The sequence below is a fragment of the Rattus norvegicus genome, chromosome 9 (genome assembly GCF_036323735.1).
Source record: "Rattus norvegicus strain BN/NHsdMcwi chromosome 9, GRCr8, whole genome shotgun sequence".
NCBI lineage: Eukaryota > Metazoa > Chordata > Mammalia > Rodentia > Muridae > Rattus > Rattus norvegicus.
The window spans coordinates 75,929,652-75,944,549 of record NC_086027.1 but is presented as its reverse complement, the minus strand read 5'-3'; the positions used below and the strand labels follow the sequence as shown (position 1 = coordinate 75,944,549).

General features: G+C 40.0%; 1 pseudogene; it reads right to left on the bottom strand.

Moving 5' to 3' along the window:
• Positions 1 to 9,189: 9,189 nt before the first annotated feature.
• On the bottom strand, positions 9,190 to 13,994 carry Pum3-ps2 (pumilio RNA-binding family member 3, pseudogene 2; annotated as a pseudogene).
• Between the last annotated feature and the right edge of the window lie 904 nt (positions 13,995 to 14,898).

Genomic DNA, 14,898 nt, shown 5'->3' with positions numbered 1-14,898 from the left:
ACATAAAATAAAAAGAGTGACAACACATTTCAAAGAAGCAAGGTAAATGCTGAGTAAACACCACTTAAATTGAATGAGAAATAACGAAAAAGAAAGAATCAGCCATGAGGGACAAAGCATTAGAGAGAGATTTCCTTTAATCGGGCTAGAATCTCTAAATGCTTACACAACATATGATTCAACAGTCTAACTCAGATTTGTTCTTTCCATGGGTCACAGACTCTCCTGAATTAATTGCAGACTGATAGGAACGGTGGCCAATCATTGATCTTCTATGAGCTGGATTATAGGGATCATATTTGTCCTAGTTAAAGATTATTTCTAGTACTAGGCACACCGGCACATGAACACAGCCCCAGCTACTGAGTTAGCTAAAGAAGGAGGGGTCACTTCTGTCCATAGTACATCTGGGCAACAGAGCTTAAGATGAAGAGTCAGACAGAGACAGGGAGGAAGAGAGGGAAGGCAGCAGACTATACATTTGCTCTCTTCCAGGCTTGAAGTCTATCCATGTTTCTTCCTCAGTTCAAAGCACAGCTGCCTCACACCCCTGTGCTCTGGATTCTTACTCATCTTGAGGGGAAAAAAGAGAATTTCAAAAATTATATCTCTTTTCATTGCTTTGTTTTCTTTTGTTTTGGGAAGTATCTGGGATTAAACTCAGACCCTAGCACATGGTTTTTTACCACCTGAGTCCAAATACTCCCCACCCTTCAAGAAATCCTAGTGTGATACAGGTGCAGAGTTCAAAGAAGCTCCTCTAACTAGTCTCTCTCTTGCTCACTAGGGTGAAGCTGTTGAAGTATGGACTGTAACATCCTTGGATTTTAGTCCAAAGCCACATTTAAAAACGACAAGTTCATTTAGAGTTTAAGAATAACTTGGATGGGGGCTGGGGATTTAGCTCAGTGGTAGAGCGCTTACCTAGGAAGCGCAAGGCCCTGGGTTCGGTCCCCAGCTCCGAAAAAAAGAACCCCCCCCCCAAAAAAAAAAAGAATAACTTGGATGAATACTCCAGATTTCAGACTGTTTTCTCTAAATTGTTTCTTCTTACCAAGTCTTCTAAGTATTGCAAAGTGACCAAAACTGGTTTGCGCTTCACTGTCGCCAAGTCTTTGGGGAAGATTTTAGTCTCCTTACCAGTGAGATGAGATACGAGCACCTTCGCTCCTGAAACCCAGTGATCAGTATTTGTGACATAGTGTCTGTGAAAGCAAATCTCAGAGGGAATTCTGTCACGTACAACATCCACTGGGTACACGGGGAAAACACACACTGTGGTGAAATACAGGCATCTTTAGAAGGGCTGAGACCAAGGCAAACATTTGAAGACAAAAATGAGGGGAAATTATAACAGACACTGCAACATTCGTACAATTGTGTGGAATATTCTGAGGATTTGGGGGGTCTGGTAAGCTGTTTTTAAGCACTTAGAAACCACCTTGGGGGGGGTGAGGAAGAAATAGAGGAGAGAAAGGAGGAGGAGAGGAGGGGGATCATCATCAGGGACATACAAATGAGCCACCACAGTAGGTAATAGGTCACGCACTTTAGCTGGAAGACCCCAGGGCAAACTCTTCCTGGCAGTATTCAATTTTTCATGGATTTTCCCCTGAAATAGTGTTTTGCTAGTACTGTTTTTCTTTGTCCTTTGCGATTACCTAATATGGTTACTGGGCCTGAGCATGTCTGTCTGTCTTCTTCTGTTATGTCAGCCAGGGCCTGGAAAGAAACAGATGGAGAGGGAGACAGGCTGTGGGAGAATTTTGTTTGAGGAGTTAATGGTTTCCTTCTCCCTTTTCCCCTCCCCTTTTTCCTTTTCTATTTTTCTTCCTTCCTTCCTCAACAATTAAAGACAAGCTCCCAAACTTCATGCAGTCCTTGGCAAAAGGAAAATAGAAGCAGACCTCTTTTATCCTTGCAACAAATTGAGACCTTGGGATAAGAGAGTAAAAGTAATAATCAAGACTCACTTTGATACTTTAAAGTAAGGTAAGAGATCAGGATTCAAATTTGGGGTCAGATTTGCATAAAGAAATCAATAAGGTATGAACATGTGCCTGGAACCTTCCTTAGGGTTCTAGATAAGATGACTCTGCAAAGCTCATCAAGTCTAAGTTTGTACCTGTAGCCAAGGACGCTGCCACATATACCCCGGGCATGCACCCTGTGAATGATTAACTAACAACGGGTGCCATGACAAACAAAACATAATAAAACAAACACACAAACAAAATAACCCACCTGTCAGATACGCTAATAAAATTCTCCTGAGGTTTACCAGAGCAGTAGAAAATGGTACCTATATTCTGCAATCCTGCATCGTTCTATTGGTTAAATGGATAATTAAATGGGTAGTACCATCTCCCAGCAACCTCTAAATTGGCAGGAACATAAAACGACGACAACAATACCACACTCTGTTATTGAGCCATCCAGATTTCTAGTGGGACCGTGTTCTCGGTTCCAGATGTCTTATTGCTACGAGCGTCCCCTATCATTGCCCAGCACTGCTCCCTTCATTCATTTTATTCTGAGCTGCTTAGCAGAATAGAATATTGTTCACATGATCTCAGGGCACAAAACTCAGCTGGCCATCGTTTTAATTGCTTAGTTGGAGTTTTGTCCCTGTTCCCTTGCAGTCTCTTCCACAAATGAGAAGATGCACTTTTAGAACCAATTACACGGATGCCCGTTTCAGCATCATTGTCTTCTCCAACAGCTTTGGTACTGTATTTGGAATGAATCAAAAGCTCCAATTTGAAAGACTGTGTGCATGGGCCAGAGGCCTTCCTGCTACATTTTAAATATTCACGCTTTCTACAGACCTTCAGAACTTTATGTAGAACTAAACAAATGTAGGTATTAAAAATATGTTTTCAGGGTGTTTTATGAGATTTAAACAATTGGGAGCATGTATTAATTACTATAAATCACCTCTATTTAGCAATCTTTTGCAGAACAAATACAAACTAATTAAAGAAAACAGTCTGCAGCTGTTGGATATAGGATCATTATGAAATTAAGAGAACACTAAGAATTCTAATCAGAAAACTGTCAACAAGGGAAGTAACAAACGTGGGCTGGGAATTTCTTCTGAGCTGGCATTTTCGCAGTGAAAGGAAGCCCTAAGATGGCTTAGCCTCCTCTTCCTCCTTTAACTGGTCACACTGTTATTTATTCAACAATTAAATACCCTATCACTGGGTTCAGCCCGGTTCCGACACAGATGACCTAGCTTGACAATCCTCTACGCCACAAGCACATGCTGTCCCATGCTGACTAGTCAGCTGGTCTGTCTCCAGGAGCTCTCACAGAGGAGTGACCCGCTGTGCTAATACAAGTTGTAGTCAGACACTTGAGGTGAGGAGTCGTAGAATAAACTCTTCATCTCACACACATTCTTAACCTCTCTTGCCCCCAAACTCCCACTGAAAGTATTAACTAAAGTATTGAAATATTCTACTCTGAGAGAAAGTAAAAAGTCAAGTCTTTTAAGAAGAAGCAGCCACCTGTTGCTGCTGTCGTTGGCAGACATGAATCTCCTTCAGTCCCCAGTGATCACACCAAAGTTACTTGATCAGAGAAGGAGCTACAGAAGAGACAAAAGAATGGTAGAATAGATACAGGACAAGGCCCCTGTCTCGCCCAGCTTTGGAGGGGCTACAGAGAGCTACACTGAATATAATCCACCACACACAGGCAAAGGTGGTGTAGTAATGTAACACCGCCAGATACTTTGGTTTGAAATTTTCTTTCAAGGACATAATCCACCCAGTCAATCCAAACAGAAAGAAGAAGAAAATATATATCGATTGCACATGGATGGGGTGCTTTGGCTAATATTTAGAAACGGTTTCTGACAAAGGTGCAAGGGAAAGAGTGGTCATGATGTACCGTTCCAGATGACATCAGCAAGTTGGGGAGCTGAAAGGAAGGTGAGCGAACGTTCTCAGTGGGGAGAGCACTAGAACCTGCATAGCTGCTGAGCTTGGCAGTGAGATGGGTTGCAAAGTATTTTCCAAGCTAGTTGGCCAACAGTGGGTATGAAACTGTTAAATAACCAAGAAAAAAGCAGGTAGGAGAATGGAATAAAGAAAATATAATAATCAACTCTCAAATCGGAGAGGTTTATGCACTTTACATTCACTTTCATAAAATTCCAGGGAGATAGATCATCCAAAGTTTCCATTGCTGGCAGTAATCTTCTGCTTTAATGGGATTTTACGGGAAACTGTTAACACTACTGGGAATTGCTACAGTATTGCTCTCAGAGTATTTTACAATCGTGTCACTTAGCATAGGCATGTCCGGTGAATATTAATAGCCACATTCCAAGGTGTTCATCGGCAGTGACCTTCAAGCTTGCTAAGCACCGTTTGTGAAGCTCAAATTAGAAGGAAGAGATCCAGCCCCCAGGGTCTGATTCCTTCATCATGACCTGGAAGTCAGGAAAATGAAGGGCTACGGAGACCAGAATCTCTTCTGTGGATTGTTCATCTAATGCTAAATGTATTTAAATCAATCACAACCATCTTCATATTTTGAATATATTTCAGTAATATATTTCCCTCATTGAGAACAGTCACTTTTCTATACAACATGGTCAGTATATAAGTATGGAGACTATTCCTGGAGATTTTACAGCTATAGAAGAAGAACTCAAGAGAGTACAACAGAAATTCTAGAAATAGATTTTCAAATAAATAGAAGCTTTCTATATATCTGTGTTATCAGATATCAGTTAGAAATGGCATATTTAATACCTAGTATTAAAGCATTTTATTATCCATATGGGAACAATTATCCATTTTATGTCATACTCAGAAATAATTAGTACAGAGAGCAATGTAAGAATATAGGGATAAGAAATACTCAAGTTAATAAAAAAAAGAATATAGGGAAATATTTTAAAATCTTGGTCTAAGAAAAGATTTCTTAACAAGGATGGCTTTTGAAAAGATTTATTTAGTTCTATATTACATGTATGTCTATATGTCCCAGTGTATGTATTTGTACCACATGTATGCAACTACTAACCAGAAGAGGGTGCTACAATTGGAGTTGCAGATGGTTGTGAGCCATTGAACATGACTGTTGGAGTCCAAACCATGGGTTTCTGCAAGACCTACAAGTGTTAACTGCTGAGCCATCTCTCCAGCCCCCCAAAAGGATTTCTCAAATATAAATCATAAAGGAAAAGATTGGATAAATTTAAATTAAAAACTATCAGCTGGACACGGTTGTACTCACCTACAATCCTAGCACTTAGGAGGCTGAGATGGGAGGATCATAGATTTAAGGATGGCTTGTCTTAAAACAAAGCCAAACCCTCTATATAAAAGTATGTGCCACAGAGAATACACTCACAAACATTCATAATTACTATTAGCTTCTACAAGCAAATAAAAAAATATGTTGAAGCACTATTATAAAATGGGCAAATCCTCTATATAGAGAATTTACAGAAGGTAAATCTGAATGGCCTGTTAATAAAATCTACAAACACACACTCTCAATCTCAATTGAAGCACAAATGAAAATGGAATATAATATTAAATCTGATCAATATTTGAAGATTTTAAGTTGTTTAGATTTTTGGGTTATTTTGGTTTGTTTGGTTTGGGAGGTTTTGTTGTTTGTAGTGCTGAGATCTTATACGTTGGTGGAAATGAGTAATCAGAGCCCATCCTTGGGAGCCAACACAGTTAATGCCACCTTGCAAAGTTGCTGATGCCCATATGCAAGGACCAGCAACTGTGGTCCATTTTATATTCCTTAAGGAAATGCTTTCAAATACAATAACATATACCATTATGATCATTACATCATCAAAAGGAGCTAGAAAAACAGATTACAGTACATTTATATGATGAAATGTCACAGTCTTAAAAATGGATTACATTGGAATATATCAATGTGGATAAATCCTTTAAAAAGTCTGAGTTTAGAAGATGGAGAATTTACATAGTAGGTTATATTTTATTCTCTCTATGTATTTTTTATATATCTATCAGCACATCAATTTATCTGTCTTTCACTGTCTTCTCTCTTTTCAGTGCATATGTGAGGTAGATGATCTGCCACTAAGATATATAACTCCTACACTCTTTTTTCTTGTTGTTTATAAGTTAAGGCTATGAGTGTTTTGCCTACATAGATATACATATAGGAGGTCAGAAGAAAGCATTAAATGCCCTGGAACAGGGGTTACAGATAGAAGTTAACTGTCTTGTGGGTGCTGGGAATCAAATCAAATCTGGAAGAGCAATCAATGCTCTTAACCACTAAGTCACTTTTGTTGTTATTTTGAAATAGGCTCTCATTAAGTTTTAGCCTCGGCTAGCCTTGAACTTGTAGCGATACTGCCTTGACCTATCAGTATCAATATCTCTTTTTAAAAGACTGTATTTCTGAGAGCAGTTTTAATTTCATGGGCAATATTCAAAGGAAGGTGCAGAGATTTCCAGCACCTACTCAGGTAAGAATAGAACTGAAGAGTTCATGGTATACATTGGACAACTGTCTTTTATCAGATTTGCCTTTGCAGATACTTTTTTCTCCATACCTTATCTTCTTATTTTCTTTACAGAATGTTTTGCAGGGGAAAAATCCTTCATTTTAATGAACTCCAACTTCTCTGTCATGGATACGTCTTTGGCGTTATATCTGAAAAGTCACTGCACTACCCTAGGTCACTTAGGCTTCCTCTGATCACCCAAGAGTGTTGAGGCATTATAATTTACCTTCAGGCTTATGATTTACTTTAAGTTAACAATCTTCTTGGTATTCTTTGAGAGCCCCAAATCCACAGTTTCCTCAGTCGTAATTAATCTCTTGTATGTCTATCCTTTCAACTAAATTCACTTGTATGACTAAAGAAGACTCAATTTGCCCTCATTAGGTTTTAGTTACTAAGCAGTACACCTCCCTGTACCACATGATCATGGGAGTAACCACTTCCTGATTTATCTATCATCTCCAAATCACATTGAGAAGGCTAGGCTGACTCCATAACAGGCTTCAAATTGTCAGTTCAGGAGAGTAGGCCTAAATCTCTGTTTCCAAGAAGTGTGCAAGTCCAAGCAAGTCAAGGCCTCAGAAGCTGCCCCATCACTGGGGCTGAGGCAAGGACAATGTGTCAGCAGCAATTTTCAAACTCCCTCAGCAAGTTTCCAGACTTTCTCAGCAACAGTTTCCAACTCTCTCCCCGCAACCCCCACTTCCAGTCCCCAGCAATAGTTCTGTAATATTCCTAGAGATAGAGCAAAGATTAGGATAGAGGTCACCTCAGTTTATGTCCCCGCCCAGAGCTGACCCAGTGCCACATCTCTGTGTACCCAGATCCTGCCAGGAGAGAGTTGGTCTCCCAGGAGAGCTGACATACCTGAGAGCACAGGTGAGACTACCACTTCTGCTCAGAGGGACCCACTTAGAGTACTCAGGACACAGGAACCAAGGAGCAGTATGGGACAGGATCCTTCCAGTTTCCATCTGCTCCTGGAGCTGACACTGTGCCTCAGCTCTCCATTCACAAATCCCACTGAGAAAGAAGCAGTCTCCCAGGAGTGCTGACACACAGGCTTACAGGAGGGTCAAGCCACTTTCAGAGACAGCAAGACCAGCTAATACCAAAGGTAACCGGATGGCAAGAGTCAAGTGTAAGAACCTAAGCAACAGAAACCAAGACTACTTGGCATCATAAGAACCCATTTCTCCCATGACAGCAAGTCAAGGATACCCCAACAAACTGAAAATAGCAAGATTATGATTTAAAATCACATCTCATAATGACGTTAGAGGACTTAAGACGGACATAAATAACTCCCTTAAAGAAATACAGGACAACACAGGTAAACAGGTAGAAGCCCTTAAAGAGGAAACACAAAAATTCCTTAAAGAATTATATGAAGACACAACCAAACAGATGAAGGAATTGAACAAAACCATCTAGGATCTAAAAATGGAACTAGAAACAATAAAGAAAACACAAAGGAAGACAGCCTTGGAAATAGAAGACTTAGGGAAGAGATCAGGAGTCATAGACTCAAGCATCATCAACAGACTACAAGAGATAGAAGAGAGAATCTCAGGGACAGAAGATACCATAGAAAACAGTGACACAACCATCAAAGCTAATGTAAAATGCAAAAAGTTCCTAACCCAAAACATCCAGGAAATCTAGGACACAATGAAAAGATCAAACCTAAGGATAATAGATATAGATGAGAGCAAAGATTCTCAAATAAAAGGGCCAGTAAATATCTTCAACACAATTACAGAAGAAAACTTCCCTAACCTAAAGAAAGAGATGCCCATAAACATACCAGAAGCCTACAGAACGCCAAATAGATTGGATCAGAAAAGGAATTCCATAATAAAACACTAAATGCACAAAACAAAGGATATTAAAAAGGGCAAGTAACACATTAAGGCAAACCTATCAGAATTATACCAGACTTGTCAACAGAGACTATGAAAGCTAGAAGATCCTGGACAGATGTTGTACAGACCCTAAAAGAGCACAAATGCCAACCCAGGCTACTATATCCAGCAAAACTCTCAATCAACATAGATGGAGAAACCAAAGTATTCCAGGACAAACCAAATTCAAACAGTATCTATCAACTCACCTATAAAAAGACGTACGCTAACAGATTGGATATGCAAACAAGATCCAGCATTTTGCAGCATATAAGAAACACACTCCAATAACAAAGAAAGACACTATCTCAGAGTAAAACGATGGAAAAAAGTCTTCCAAGCAAATGGTTCCAAAAAACAAACTGGAGTTGCCATCCTAATATCCAATAAAATAGACTTTCAACCAAAAATTATTAAGCGTGATGAGGAAGGACACTTCACGTTCATCAAAGGGAAAATCCACCAAGAGAAATTCTCAATTCTAAACATCTATACAACAACTCCTTTCACAATAGCTACAGATAATATAAAATATCTTGGAGTAACTACCCAAAAAAGTGAAAGATCTTTATGATAAGAACTTCAAGTTGCTCAAAAAAAATCGAAGATCTCAGAAAATTGGGAGATATCCCATGCTCATGGATTGGCAGAATTAACATAGTAAAAAATGGCCATCCAACCAAAGGCAAGCTACAGGCTCAATACAATCTCCATCAAAATAATAACACAATTTTTCCAAAGACATGTAAAGAGCAATTCTCAAATTCATCTGGAAAGACAAAAAACACAGAATAGCAAAAACAATTTTTAGCAATAAAAGAATGGCTGGGGGAATCACCATCCCTGACCTCAAGCTCTACTACAGAGCAATAGTGATAAAAATCTACATTGTATTGGTACAGAGACAGACAGGTTGATCAATGGAATAGAATTGAAGACCCAGAAATAAAGCCATACACTTTCATACATTTATACACACTTGCTCTTTGAAAAAGAAGCCAAAAATATACAATGGGGAAAAAAAGAAAGCATCTTCAGTGAATGGTGCTGGTCTAACTGGCTGTCTGTATATAGAAAAATGAAAATAGACTCATATATGTCACCATGCAAAAAGCTCAAGTCCAAGTGGATCAAGGACCTCAACATAAAACTGATCTGGTATTGGGTTAAGGGAAAAGGACTGAAACCCTGAGGGCCAGCAGAAAGAATGGAAACAAGTGACCTAGGGAGGAAGGAGGTTGGGAGAATGCTCTAGAATGTACCAGAGACCTGGGAAGTGAGAGATCCTCAGGATTCAAGGGGGTGAGGGGAGACCCTAGATGAAATGTTCTACAGTGGGGAGAGGGAACCCAACTCCAGCAGAAAGATAAGGCATAAAGTGAGGGATGGGGTTACTATCCCACAGTCAAAGCTCTGAACCATAATTCTGAAAGAAGTGCAGGGATGGAAATGGAGAGGAATCTGAGATAAAGAAGGTCCAGTGACAAGCCCAAAGTGTGAACCAGCTCAAGGGGAGGCCCCACAACCTAACAGCTTTTCTCAGGCTATGGAGCATTCACCAAAAGGGACCTACCATGACTGCTCACCAAAAGACCCAACAAGCAGTCGAAAGAGTCAGATGCAGATACATGCACTCAACCAGTGAACAGAAGTGGTTGACCCCTCTGGTTGAATTAGGGAAAAGCTGGAGGAAACGGAGGAGGAGGGCAACCCTGTAGGAGAACCAGCAGTCTCAATTATCCTGGATCCCCGAGATCTCTCAGACACTGAATCACCAACCAGGCAGCATACACCAGCTGAGATGAGGCCTCCAAAACATATACAGCAGAGGACTCCCGGGTTCATTCAAAGAAGATGCACCTAACCCTCAAGAGACTGGAGGTCCCAGGAAGTTCAGAGGTCTGGTAGGGTGGGTGGGGTTGGGACATCCTTGTGGATGAGAGATGTGGAGAGCGATGAGGAGGTATGGGATGTGGAACTGTAGTCTTCTTTCACCTAACCCAAAAGAAGATAAACACACAAACATAATTCCACCTCTAACAACAAAAATAATAAGGAAAAACAAATCGTTGGTCCCTAATATCTCTCAACATCAATGGACTCAATTCCCCAGTAAAAAGACATAGACTAACAGACTAGATACAAAAACAGGACCCAGCATTTTGCTGCATACAGGAAACACACCCCAGTGACAAAGACAGCCAATTCCTCAGAGTAAAAGACTGGGAAAATTTTTTCCAAGCAAATGATCGCAAGAAACAAGCTGGAGTTGACTTGAAGTATAACAAAAAAATAGACTTTCAACCAAAAGTTATCAAAAAAGATAAGGAAGAATACTTCATACTCGTCAAAAGAAATATCTACCATGATGACTCTCAATTCTGAACATCTATGCTCCAAATGCAAGGGCACCCACATTCATAAAAGAAACTTTATTAGACCTCAAAGCACACATTACACCTCACATAATGATAGAGGGAGACTTCAACACTCAACTCTCATCAATCATGGAACCAGAAACTAAACAGAGACACAGTGAAACTAAGAGAAGTTATGAACCAAATGGATTTAACAGATATCTATAGAACATTTCATCCTAAAACAAAAGAATATACCTTCTTCTCAGTGCCTCATGGTACCTTCTCCAAAATTGACTATTTAATTGGACACAAAACAGGCCTCAATGGATACAAGAAGATAGAAATAATCCCATCCACCCTAGCAGATCACCATAGACTAAGGCTGGTTTTCAATAATAACAAAAACAACAGAAAGCCCACATACACATGGAAGCTGAACAATATTCTACTCAATGATAACTTTGTCAAGGAAGAAATGAGGAAAGACATTAAAGATGTTTTAGAATTTAATGAAAATGAAGGCACAACATACCCGAACTTATGGGACACAATGTAAGCAGTGCTAATAGGAAAACTCATAGCTCTGAGTGCCTCCAAAAAGAAACTGGAGAGAGCACACACTAGCAGCTTGACAGCACACCTGAAAGCTCTAGAATAAAGAGAAGCAAATACAACCAAGAGGAGTAGAAGGCAAGAAATAATTAAACCCAGGGCTGAAATCAGCCAAGTAGAAACAAAAAGAACTATACAATGAATCAACAAAACCAGGAGCTGGTTCTTTGAGAAAATTGACCAGACAGATACACTCTTAGCCAGACTAACCAGAGGGCACAGAGAGTGTATCCAAATTAGCAAAATCAGAAATGAAAAGGGAGACATAACAAACTGAGGAAATTTAAAAAAACATCACCAGATCCTACTATAAAAGCCTATATTCAAGAAAACTGGAAAATCTGGAAGAAATGGGGAATTCTCTAGACAGATACCAGACACCAAAGATAATCAGGATCAGATGAACCATCTAAACAGTCCCACAACCCCTAAAGAAATAGAAGCAGTCATTAAAAGTCTCCCAACCAAAAACAGCCCAGGACCAGGTGGGTACAGTGCAAAATTCTACCAGACCTTCATAGAAGACCTAATACCAGTACTGTCCAAACTATTCCACAAAATAGAAACAAAAGGAACACTACTCAATTCATTCTATGAAGCCACAACTACACTTATACCTAAACCACACAAAGAAAGAAAACTTTAGACCAATTTCCCTTATGAATATCGATACCAAAATACTCAATAAAATTCTCTCAAACAGAATCCAAGAACACATCAAAATGATCATCCATCATGATCAAGTAGGCTTTATCCCAGGGATGTAGGGATGGATTAATATATGGAAATCCATCAATGTAATCCACTATACAAACAAACTCAAAGAAAAACACCACATGATCATCTCATTGGATGCTGAGAAAGCATTTGACAAAATTCAACACCCTTTCATGGTAAAAGTCTTGGAAAGATCAGGAATTCAAGGCCCATACCTAAACATAGTAAAAGCAATATACAGCAAACCAGTTGCTAACATTAAACTAAATGGAGAGAAACTTGAAGCAATCCCACTAAAATCAGGGACTAGACAAGGCAGCCCACTCTCTCCCTACCTATTCAATATAGTACTCCAAGTCCTTCGCAAAGCAAACAGACAACAAAAGGAGGTCAAAGGGATACAAATTGGGAAGGAAGAAGTCAAAATGTCACTATTTGCTGATGATATAATAGTATACTTAAGTGACCCCCAAAAATCCTGCCAGAGAACTCCTAAACCTGATAAACAACTTCAGCTGGATCATCTCTGGCACCGTGTGGGTGATCTCTGGGATCAGCAAGTACAGCAGGACTTTCCTTCCATATTTGTCATTAACTATGCTGGGCAAGGAACTGATGTCTTCTGATATGATTATCTGTTTCACAAGCCTAGTATCATCAATACAATCAAACGCTGCCAGCAGAACCAAGTGAGAGTAGTGTCCATTAGCAACTGTCTCCATGTATGTCTTCATTGTTTTCATGATCATTTTTCTGTCTTGGGTGTATCATGCCTCAAGCAGTGCATGGCCACTCTGGCACCATAGTGTGTGTTGCCAGGTATACCACTGCTTCCCGGATGGTTTCATTTAGTTCCGATTGAAGTTTTGGGGGGGATATGGGTTAAACAGTCCAGGAATACTTTATGAACCAGTGAGTGCTTAATCACAGCTCCCTTTCGGGCCATGGGAGTCAGAATCTGCTTCATTTCATCCAGGATAAGCTCTAGCTTCCCAGGCTGCAACTCTAGCACCATTTCCAGAGATGGGTGATCTGCTGACTTGTTCCCATAGAGTTCCCACAGAGCTCCTCTGTCAGCATGTTCCTCTGTTCCAAAATGGCTTTGTCGTTGTATGCACACTCCACAATGGCCGATGCTTCTGAATGCTGCAGCATCTTCCTCACATGATCTTTAAAACTTCTGATTATCTCCACAACCTGTGGTTTACTTCCATACATGAGAAATTTCTTAGCGATATTCCTGGAATATTTGGCTTTACTTAATTCAGCAAGTCACCTTGCAATTCTTCAAAAGCCTGTTTCCTCAGCTCCTCACGCCCTTACTGAATGAGGCATTGGATCACTGGAGTTGAGAGTCATGTGCAAAGGCAATAGTTTTAATTCTCCCTTGAATCAACTTCTGCAAATCACTCATGAGCTTCGCCCCTTTTTTCTTTGTCACAGTCTTTTTTTCTCAAGCTCTCCCAAATGTGCTTTGCTCAAACCACGATGTCGTCTTATCACCGAGCTGCCTGCTCTGCTTCAGCTCTTAAATCTTCTTTTTGAAGTCAGCCCACTTGGGTTTCTTGGCTGCTGATTCATCACTTTTACCATCTGGCTGCAATTTCCTCTTCTTGTTGAGTTTATCTGCCTTCTGGAATTTGTCCTTTGGTCCTTTGCCCCACTGTGGCTTGTTCTTGAACTTCTTCACACGCTTCTTGTCAGGTTCTGTGGCACCTTTCTCAAAGTTCTTAGGTGTGACTTTAGGTCTGCCTTCCTTAGCAGCTTTCCTTGGGAATGTACTTGAAGAACTAGACTCACTGTTTTTATGAAATCTATTCTTTGCTTGTGATGTCTGTCGACTCTTTCCTGTCATTTTTTTTCCTTCCCTTTGACTTCCATTACAGCAGTTCGCACACGTGGGGAAGATGCTTACAAACTCGACCCATTCTTATCTCCTGTACAAAGATCAAGTCCAAGTGGATCAAGGACCTCCATATACAGATACACTGAAACTAATAGAAGAGAAAGTGGGGAAGAGCCTCAAACACATGGACACAGGGGAAAATTTCCCAAACATAACACCAATGGCTTATGCTATACAATCAAGAATCTACTAAACGGGACCTCATAAAATTGCAAAGCAAAGGACACTGTCAATAGGATAAAATGGCAACCAACAAATTGGGAAAAGGTCTTAACCAATCCTACATCCCATAGAGGGCTAATATCCAATGTATACAAAGAACTCAAGAAGTTAGACTCCAGAGAACCAAATAACACTATTAAAAATGGGCTACAGAGCTAAACAAAAAATTCTCAACTGAGGAACTTCAAATGTCTGAGAAGCATCTAAAGAAATGTTCAACATCCTTAGTCATCAGGGAAATGCAAATCATAACAACCCTAAGATTCCACCTCATATCAGTCAAAATAGCTATGATCAACAGCTCAGGAAACAACAGATGCTGTAGAGGATGTGGAGAAAGAGGAACACTCCTCCATTGTTGGTGGGATTGCAAGCTGGTACAACCACTCTGGAAATCAATCTAAAGGTTCCACTCCTGGGCATATACTCAAAAGATGCTCCAACATATAACAAGGACACATACTCCACTATATTCATAGCAGCCTTATTGATAATAGCCAGAAGCTGGAAACAACCCAGATATTCCTCCACAGAGGAATGGACACAAAAAATGTGGTACATCTACACAATGGAGTACTACTTAGCTATTAAAAACAATGACTTCATTAAATTCTTAGGTAAACAGATGGAACTAGAATATATCATCCTGAGTGAGGT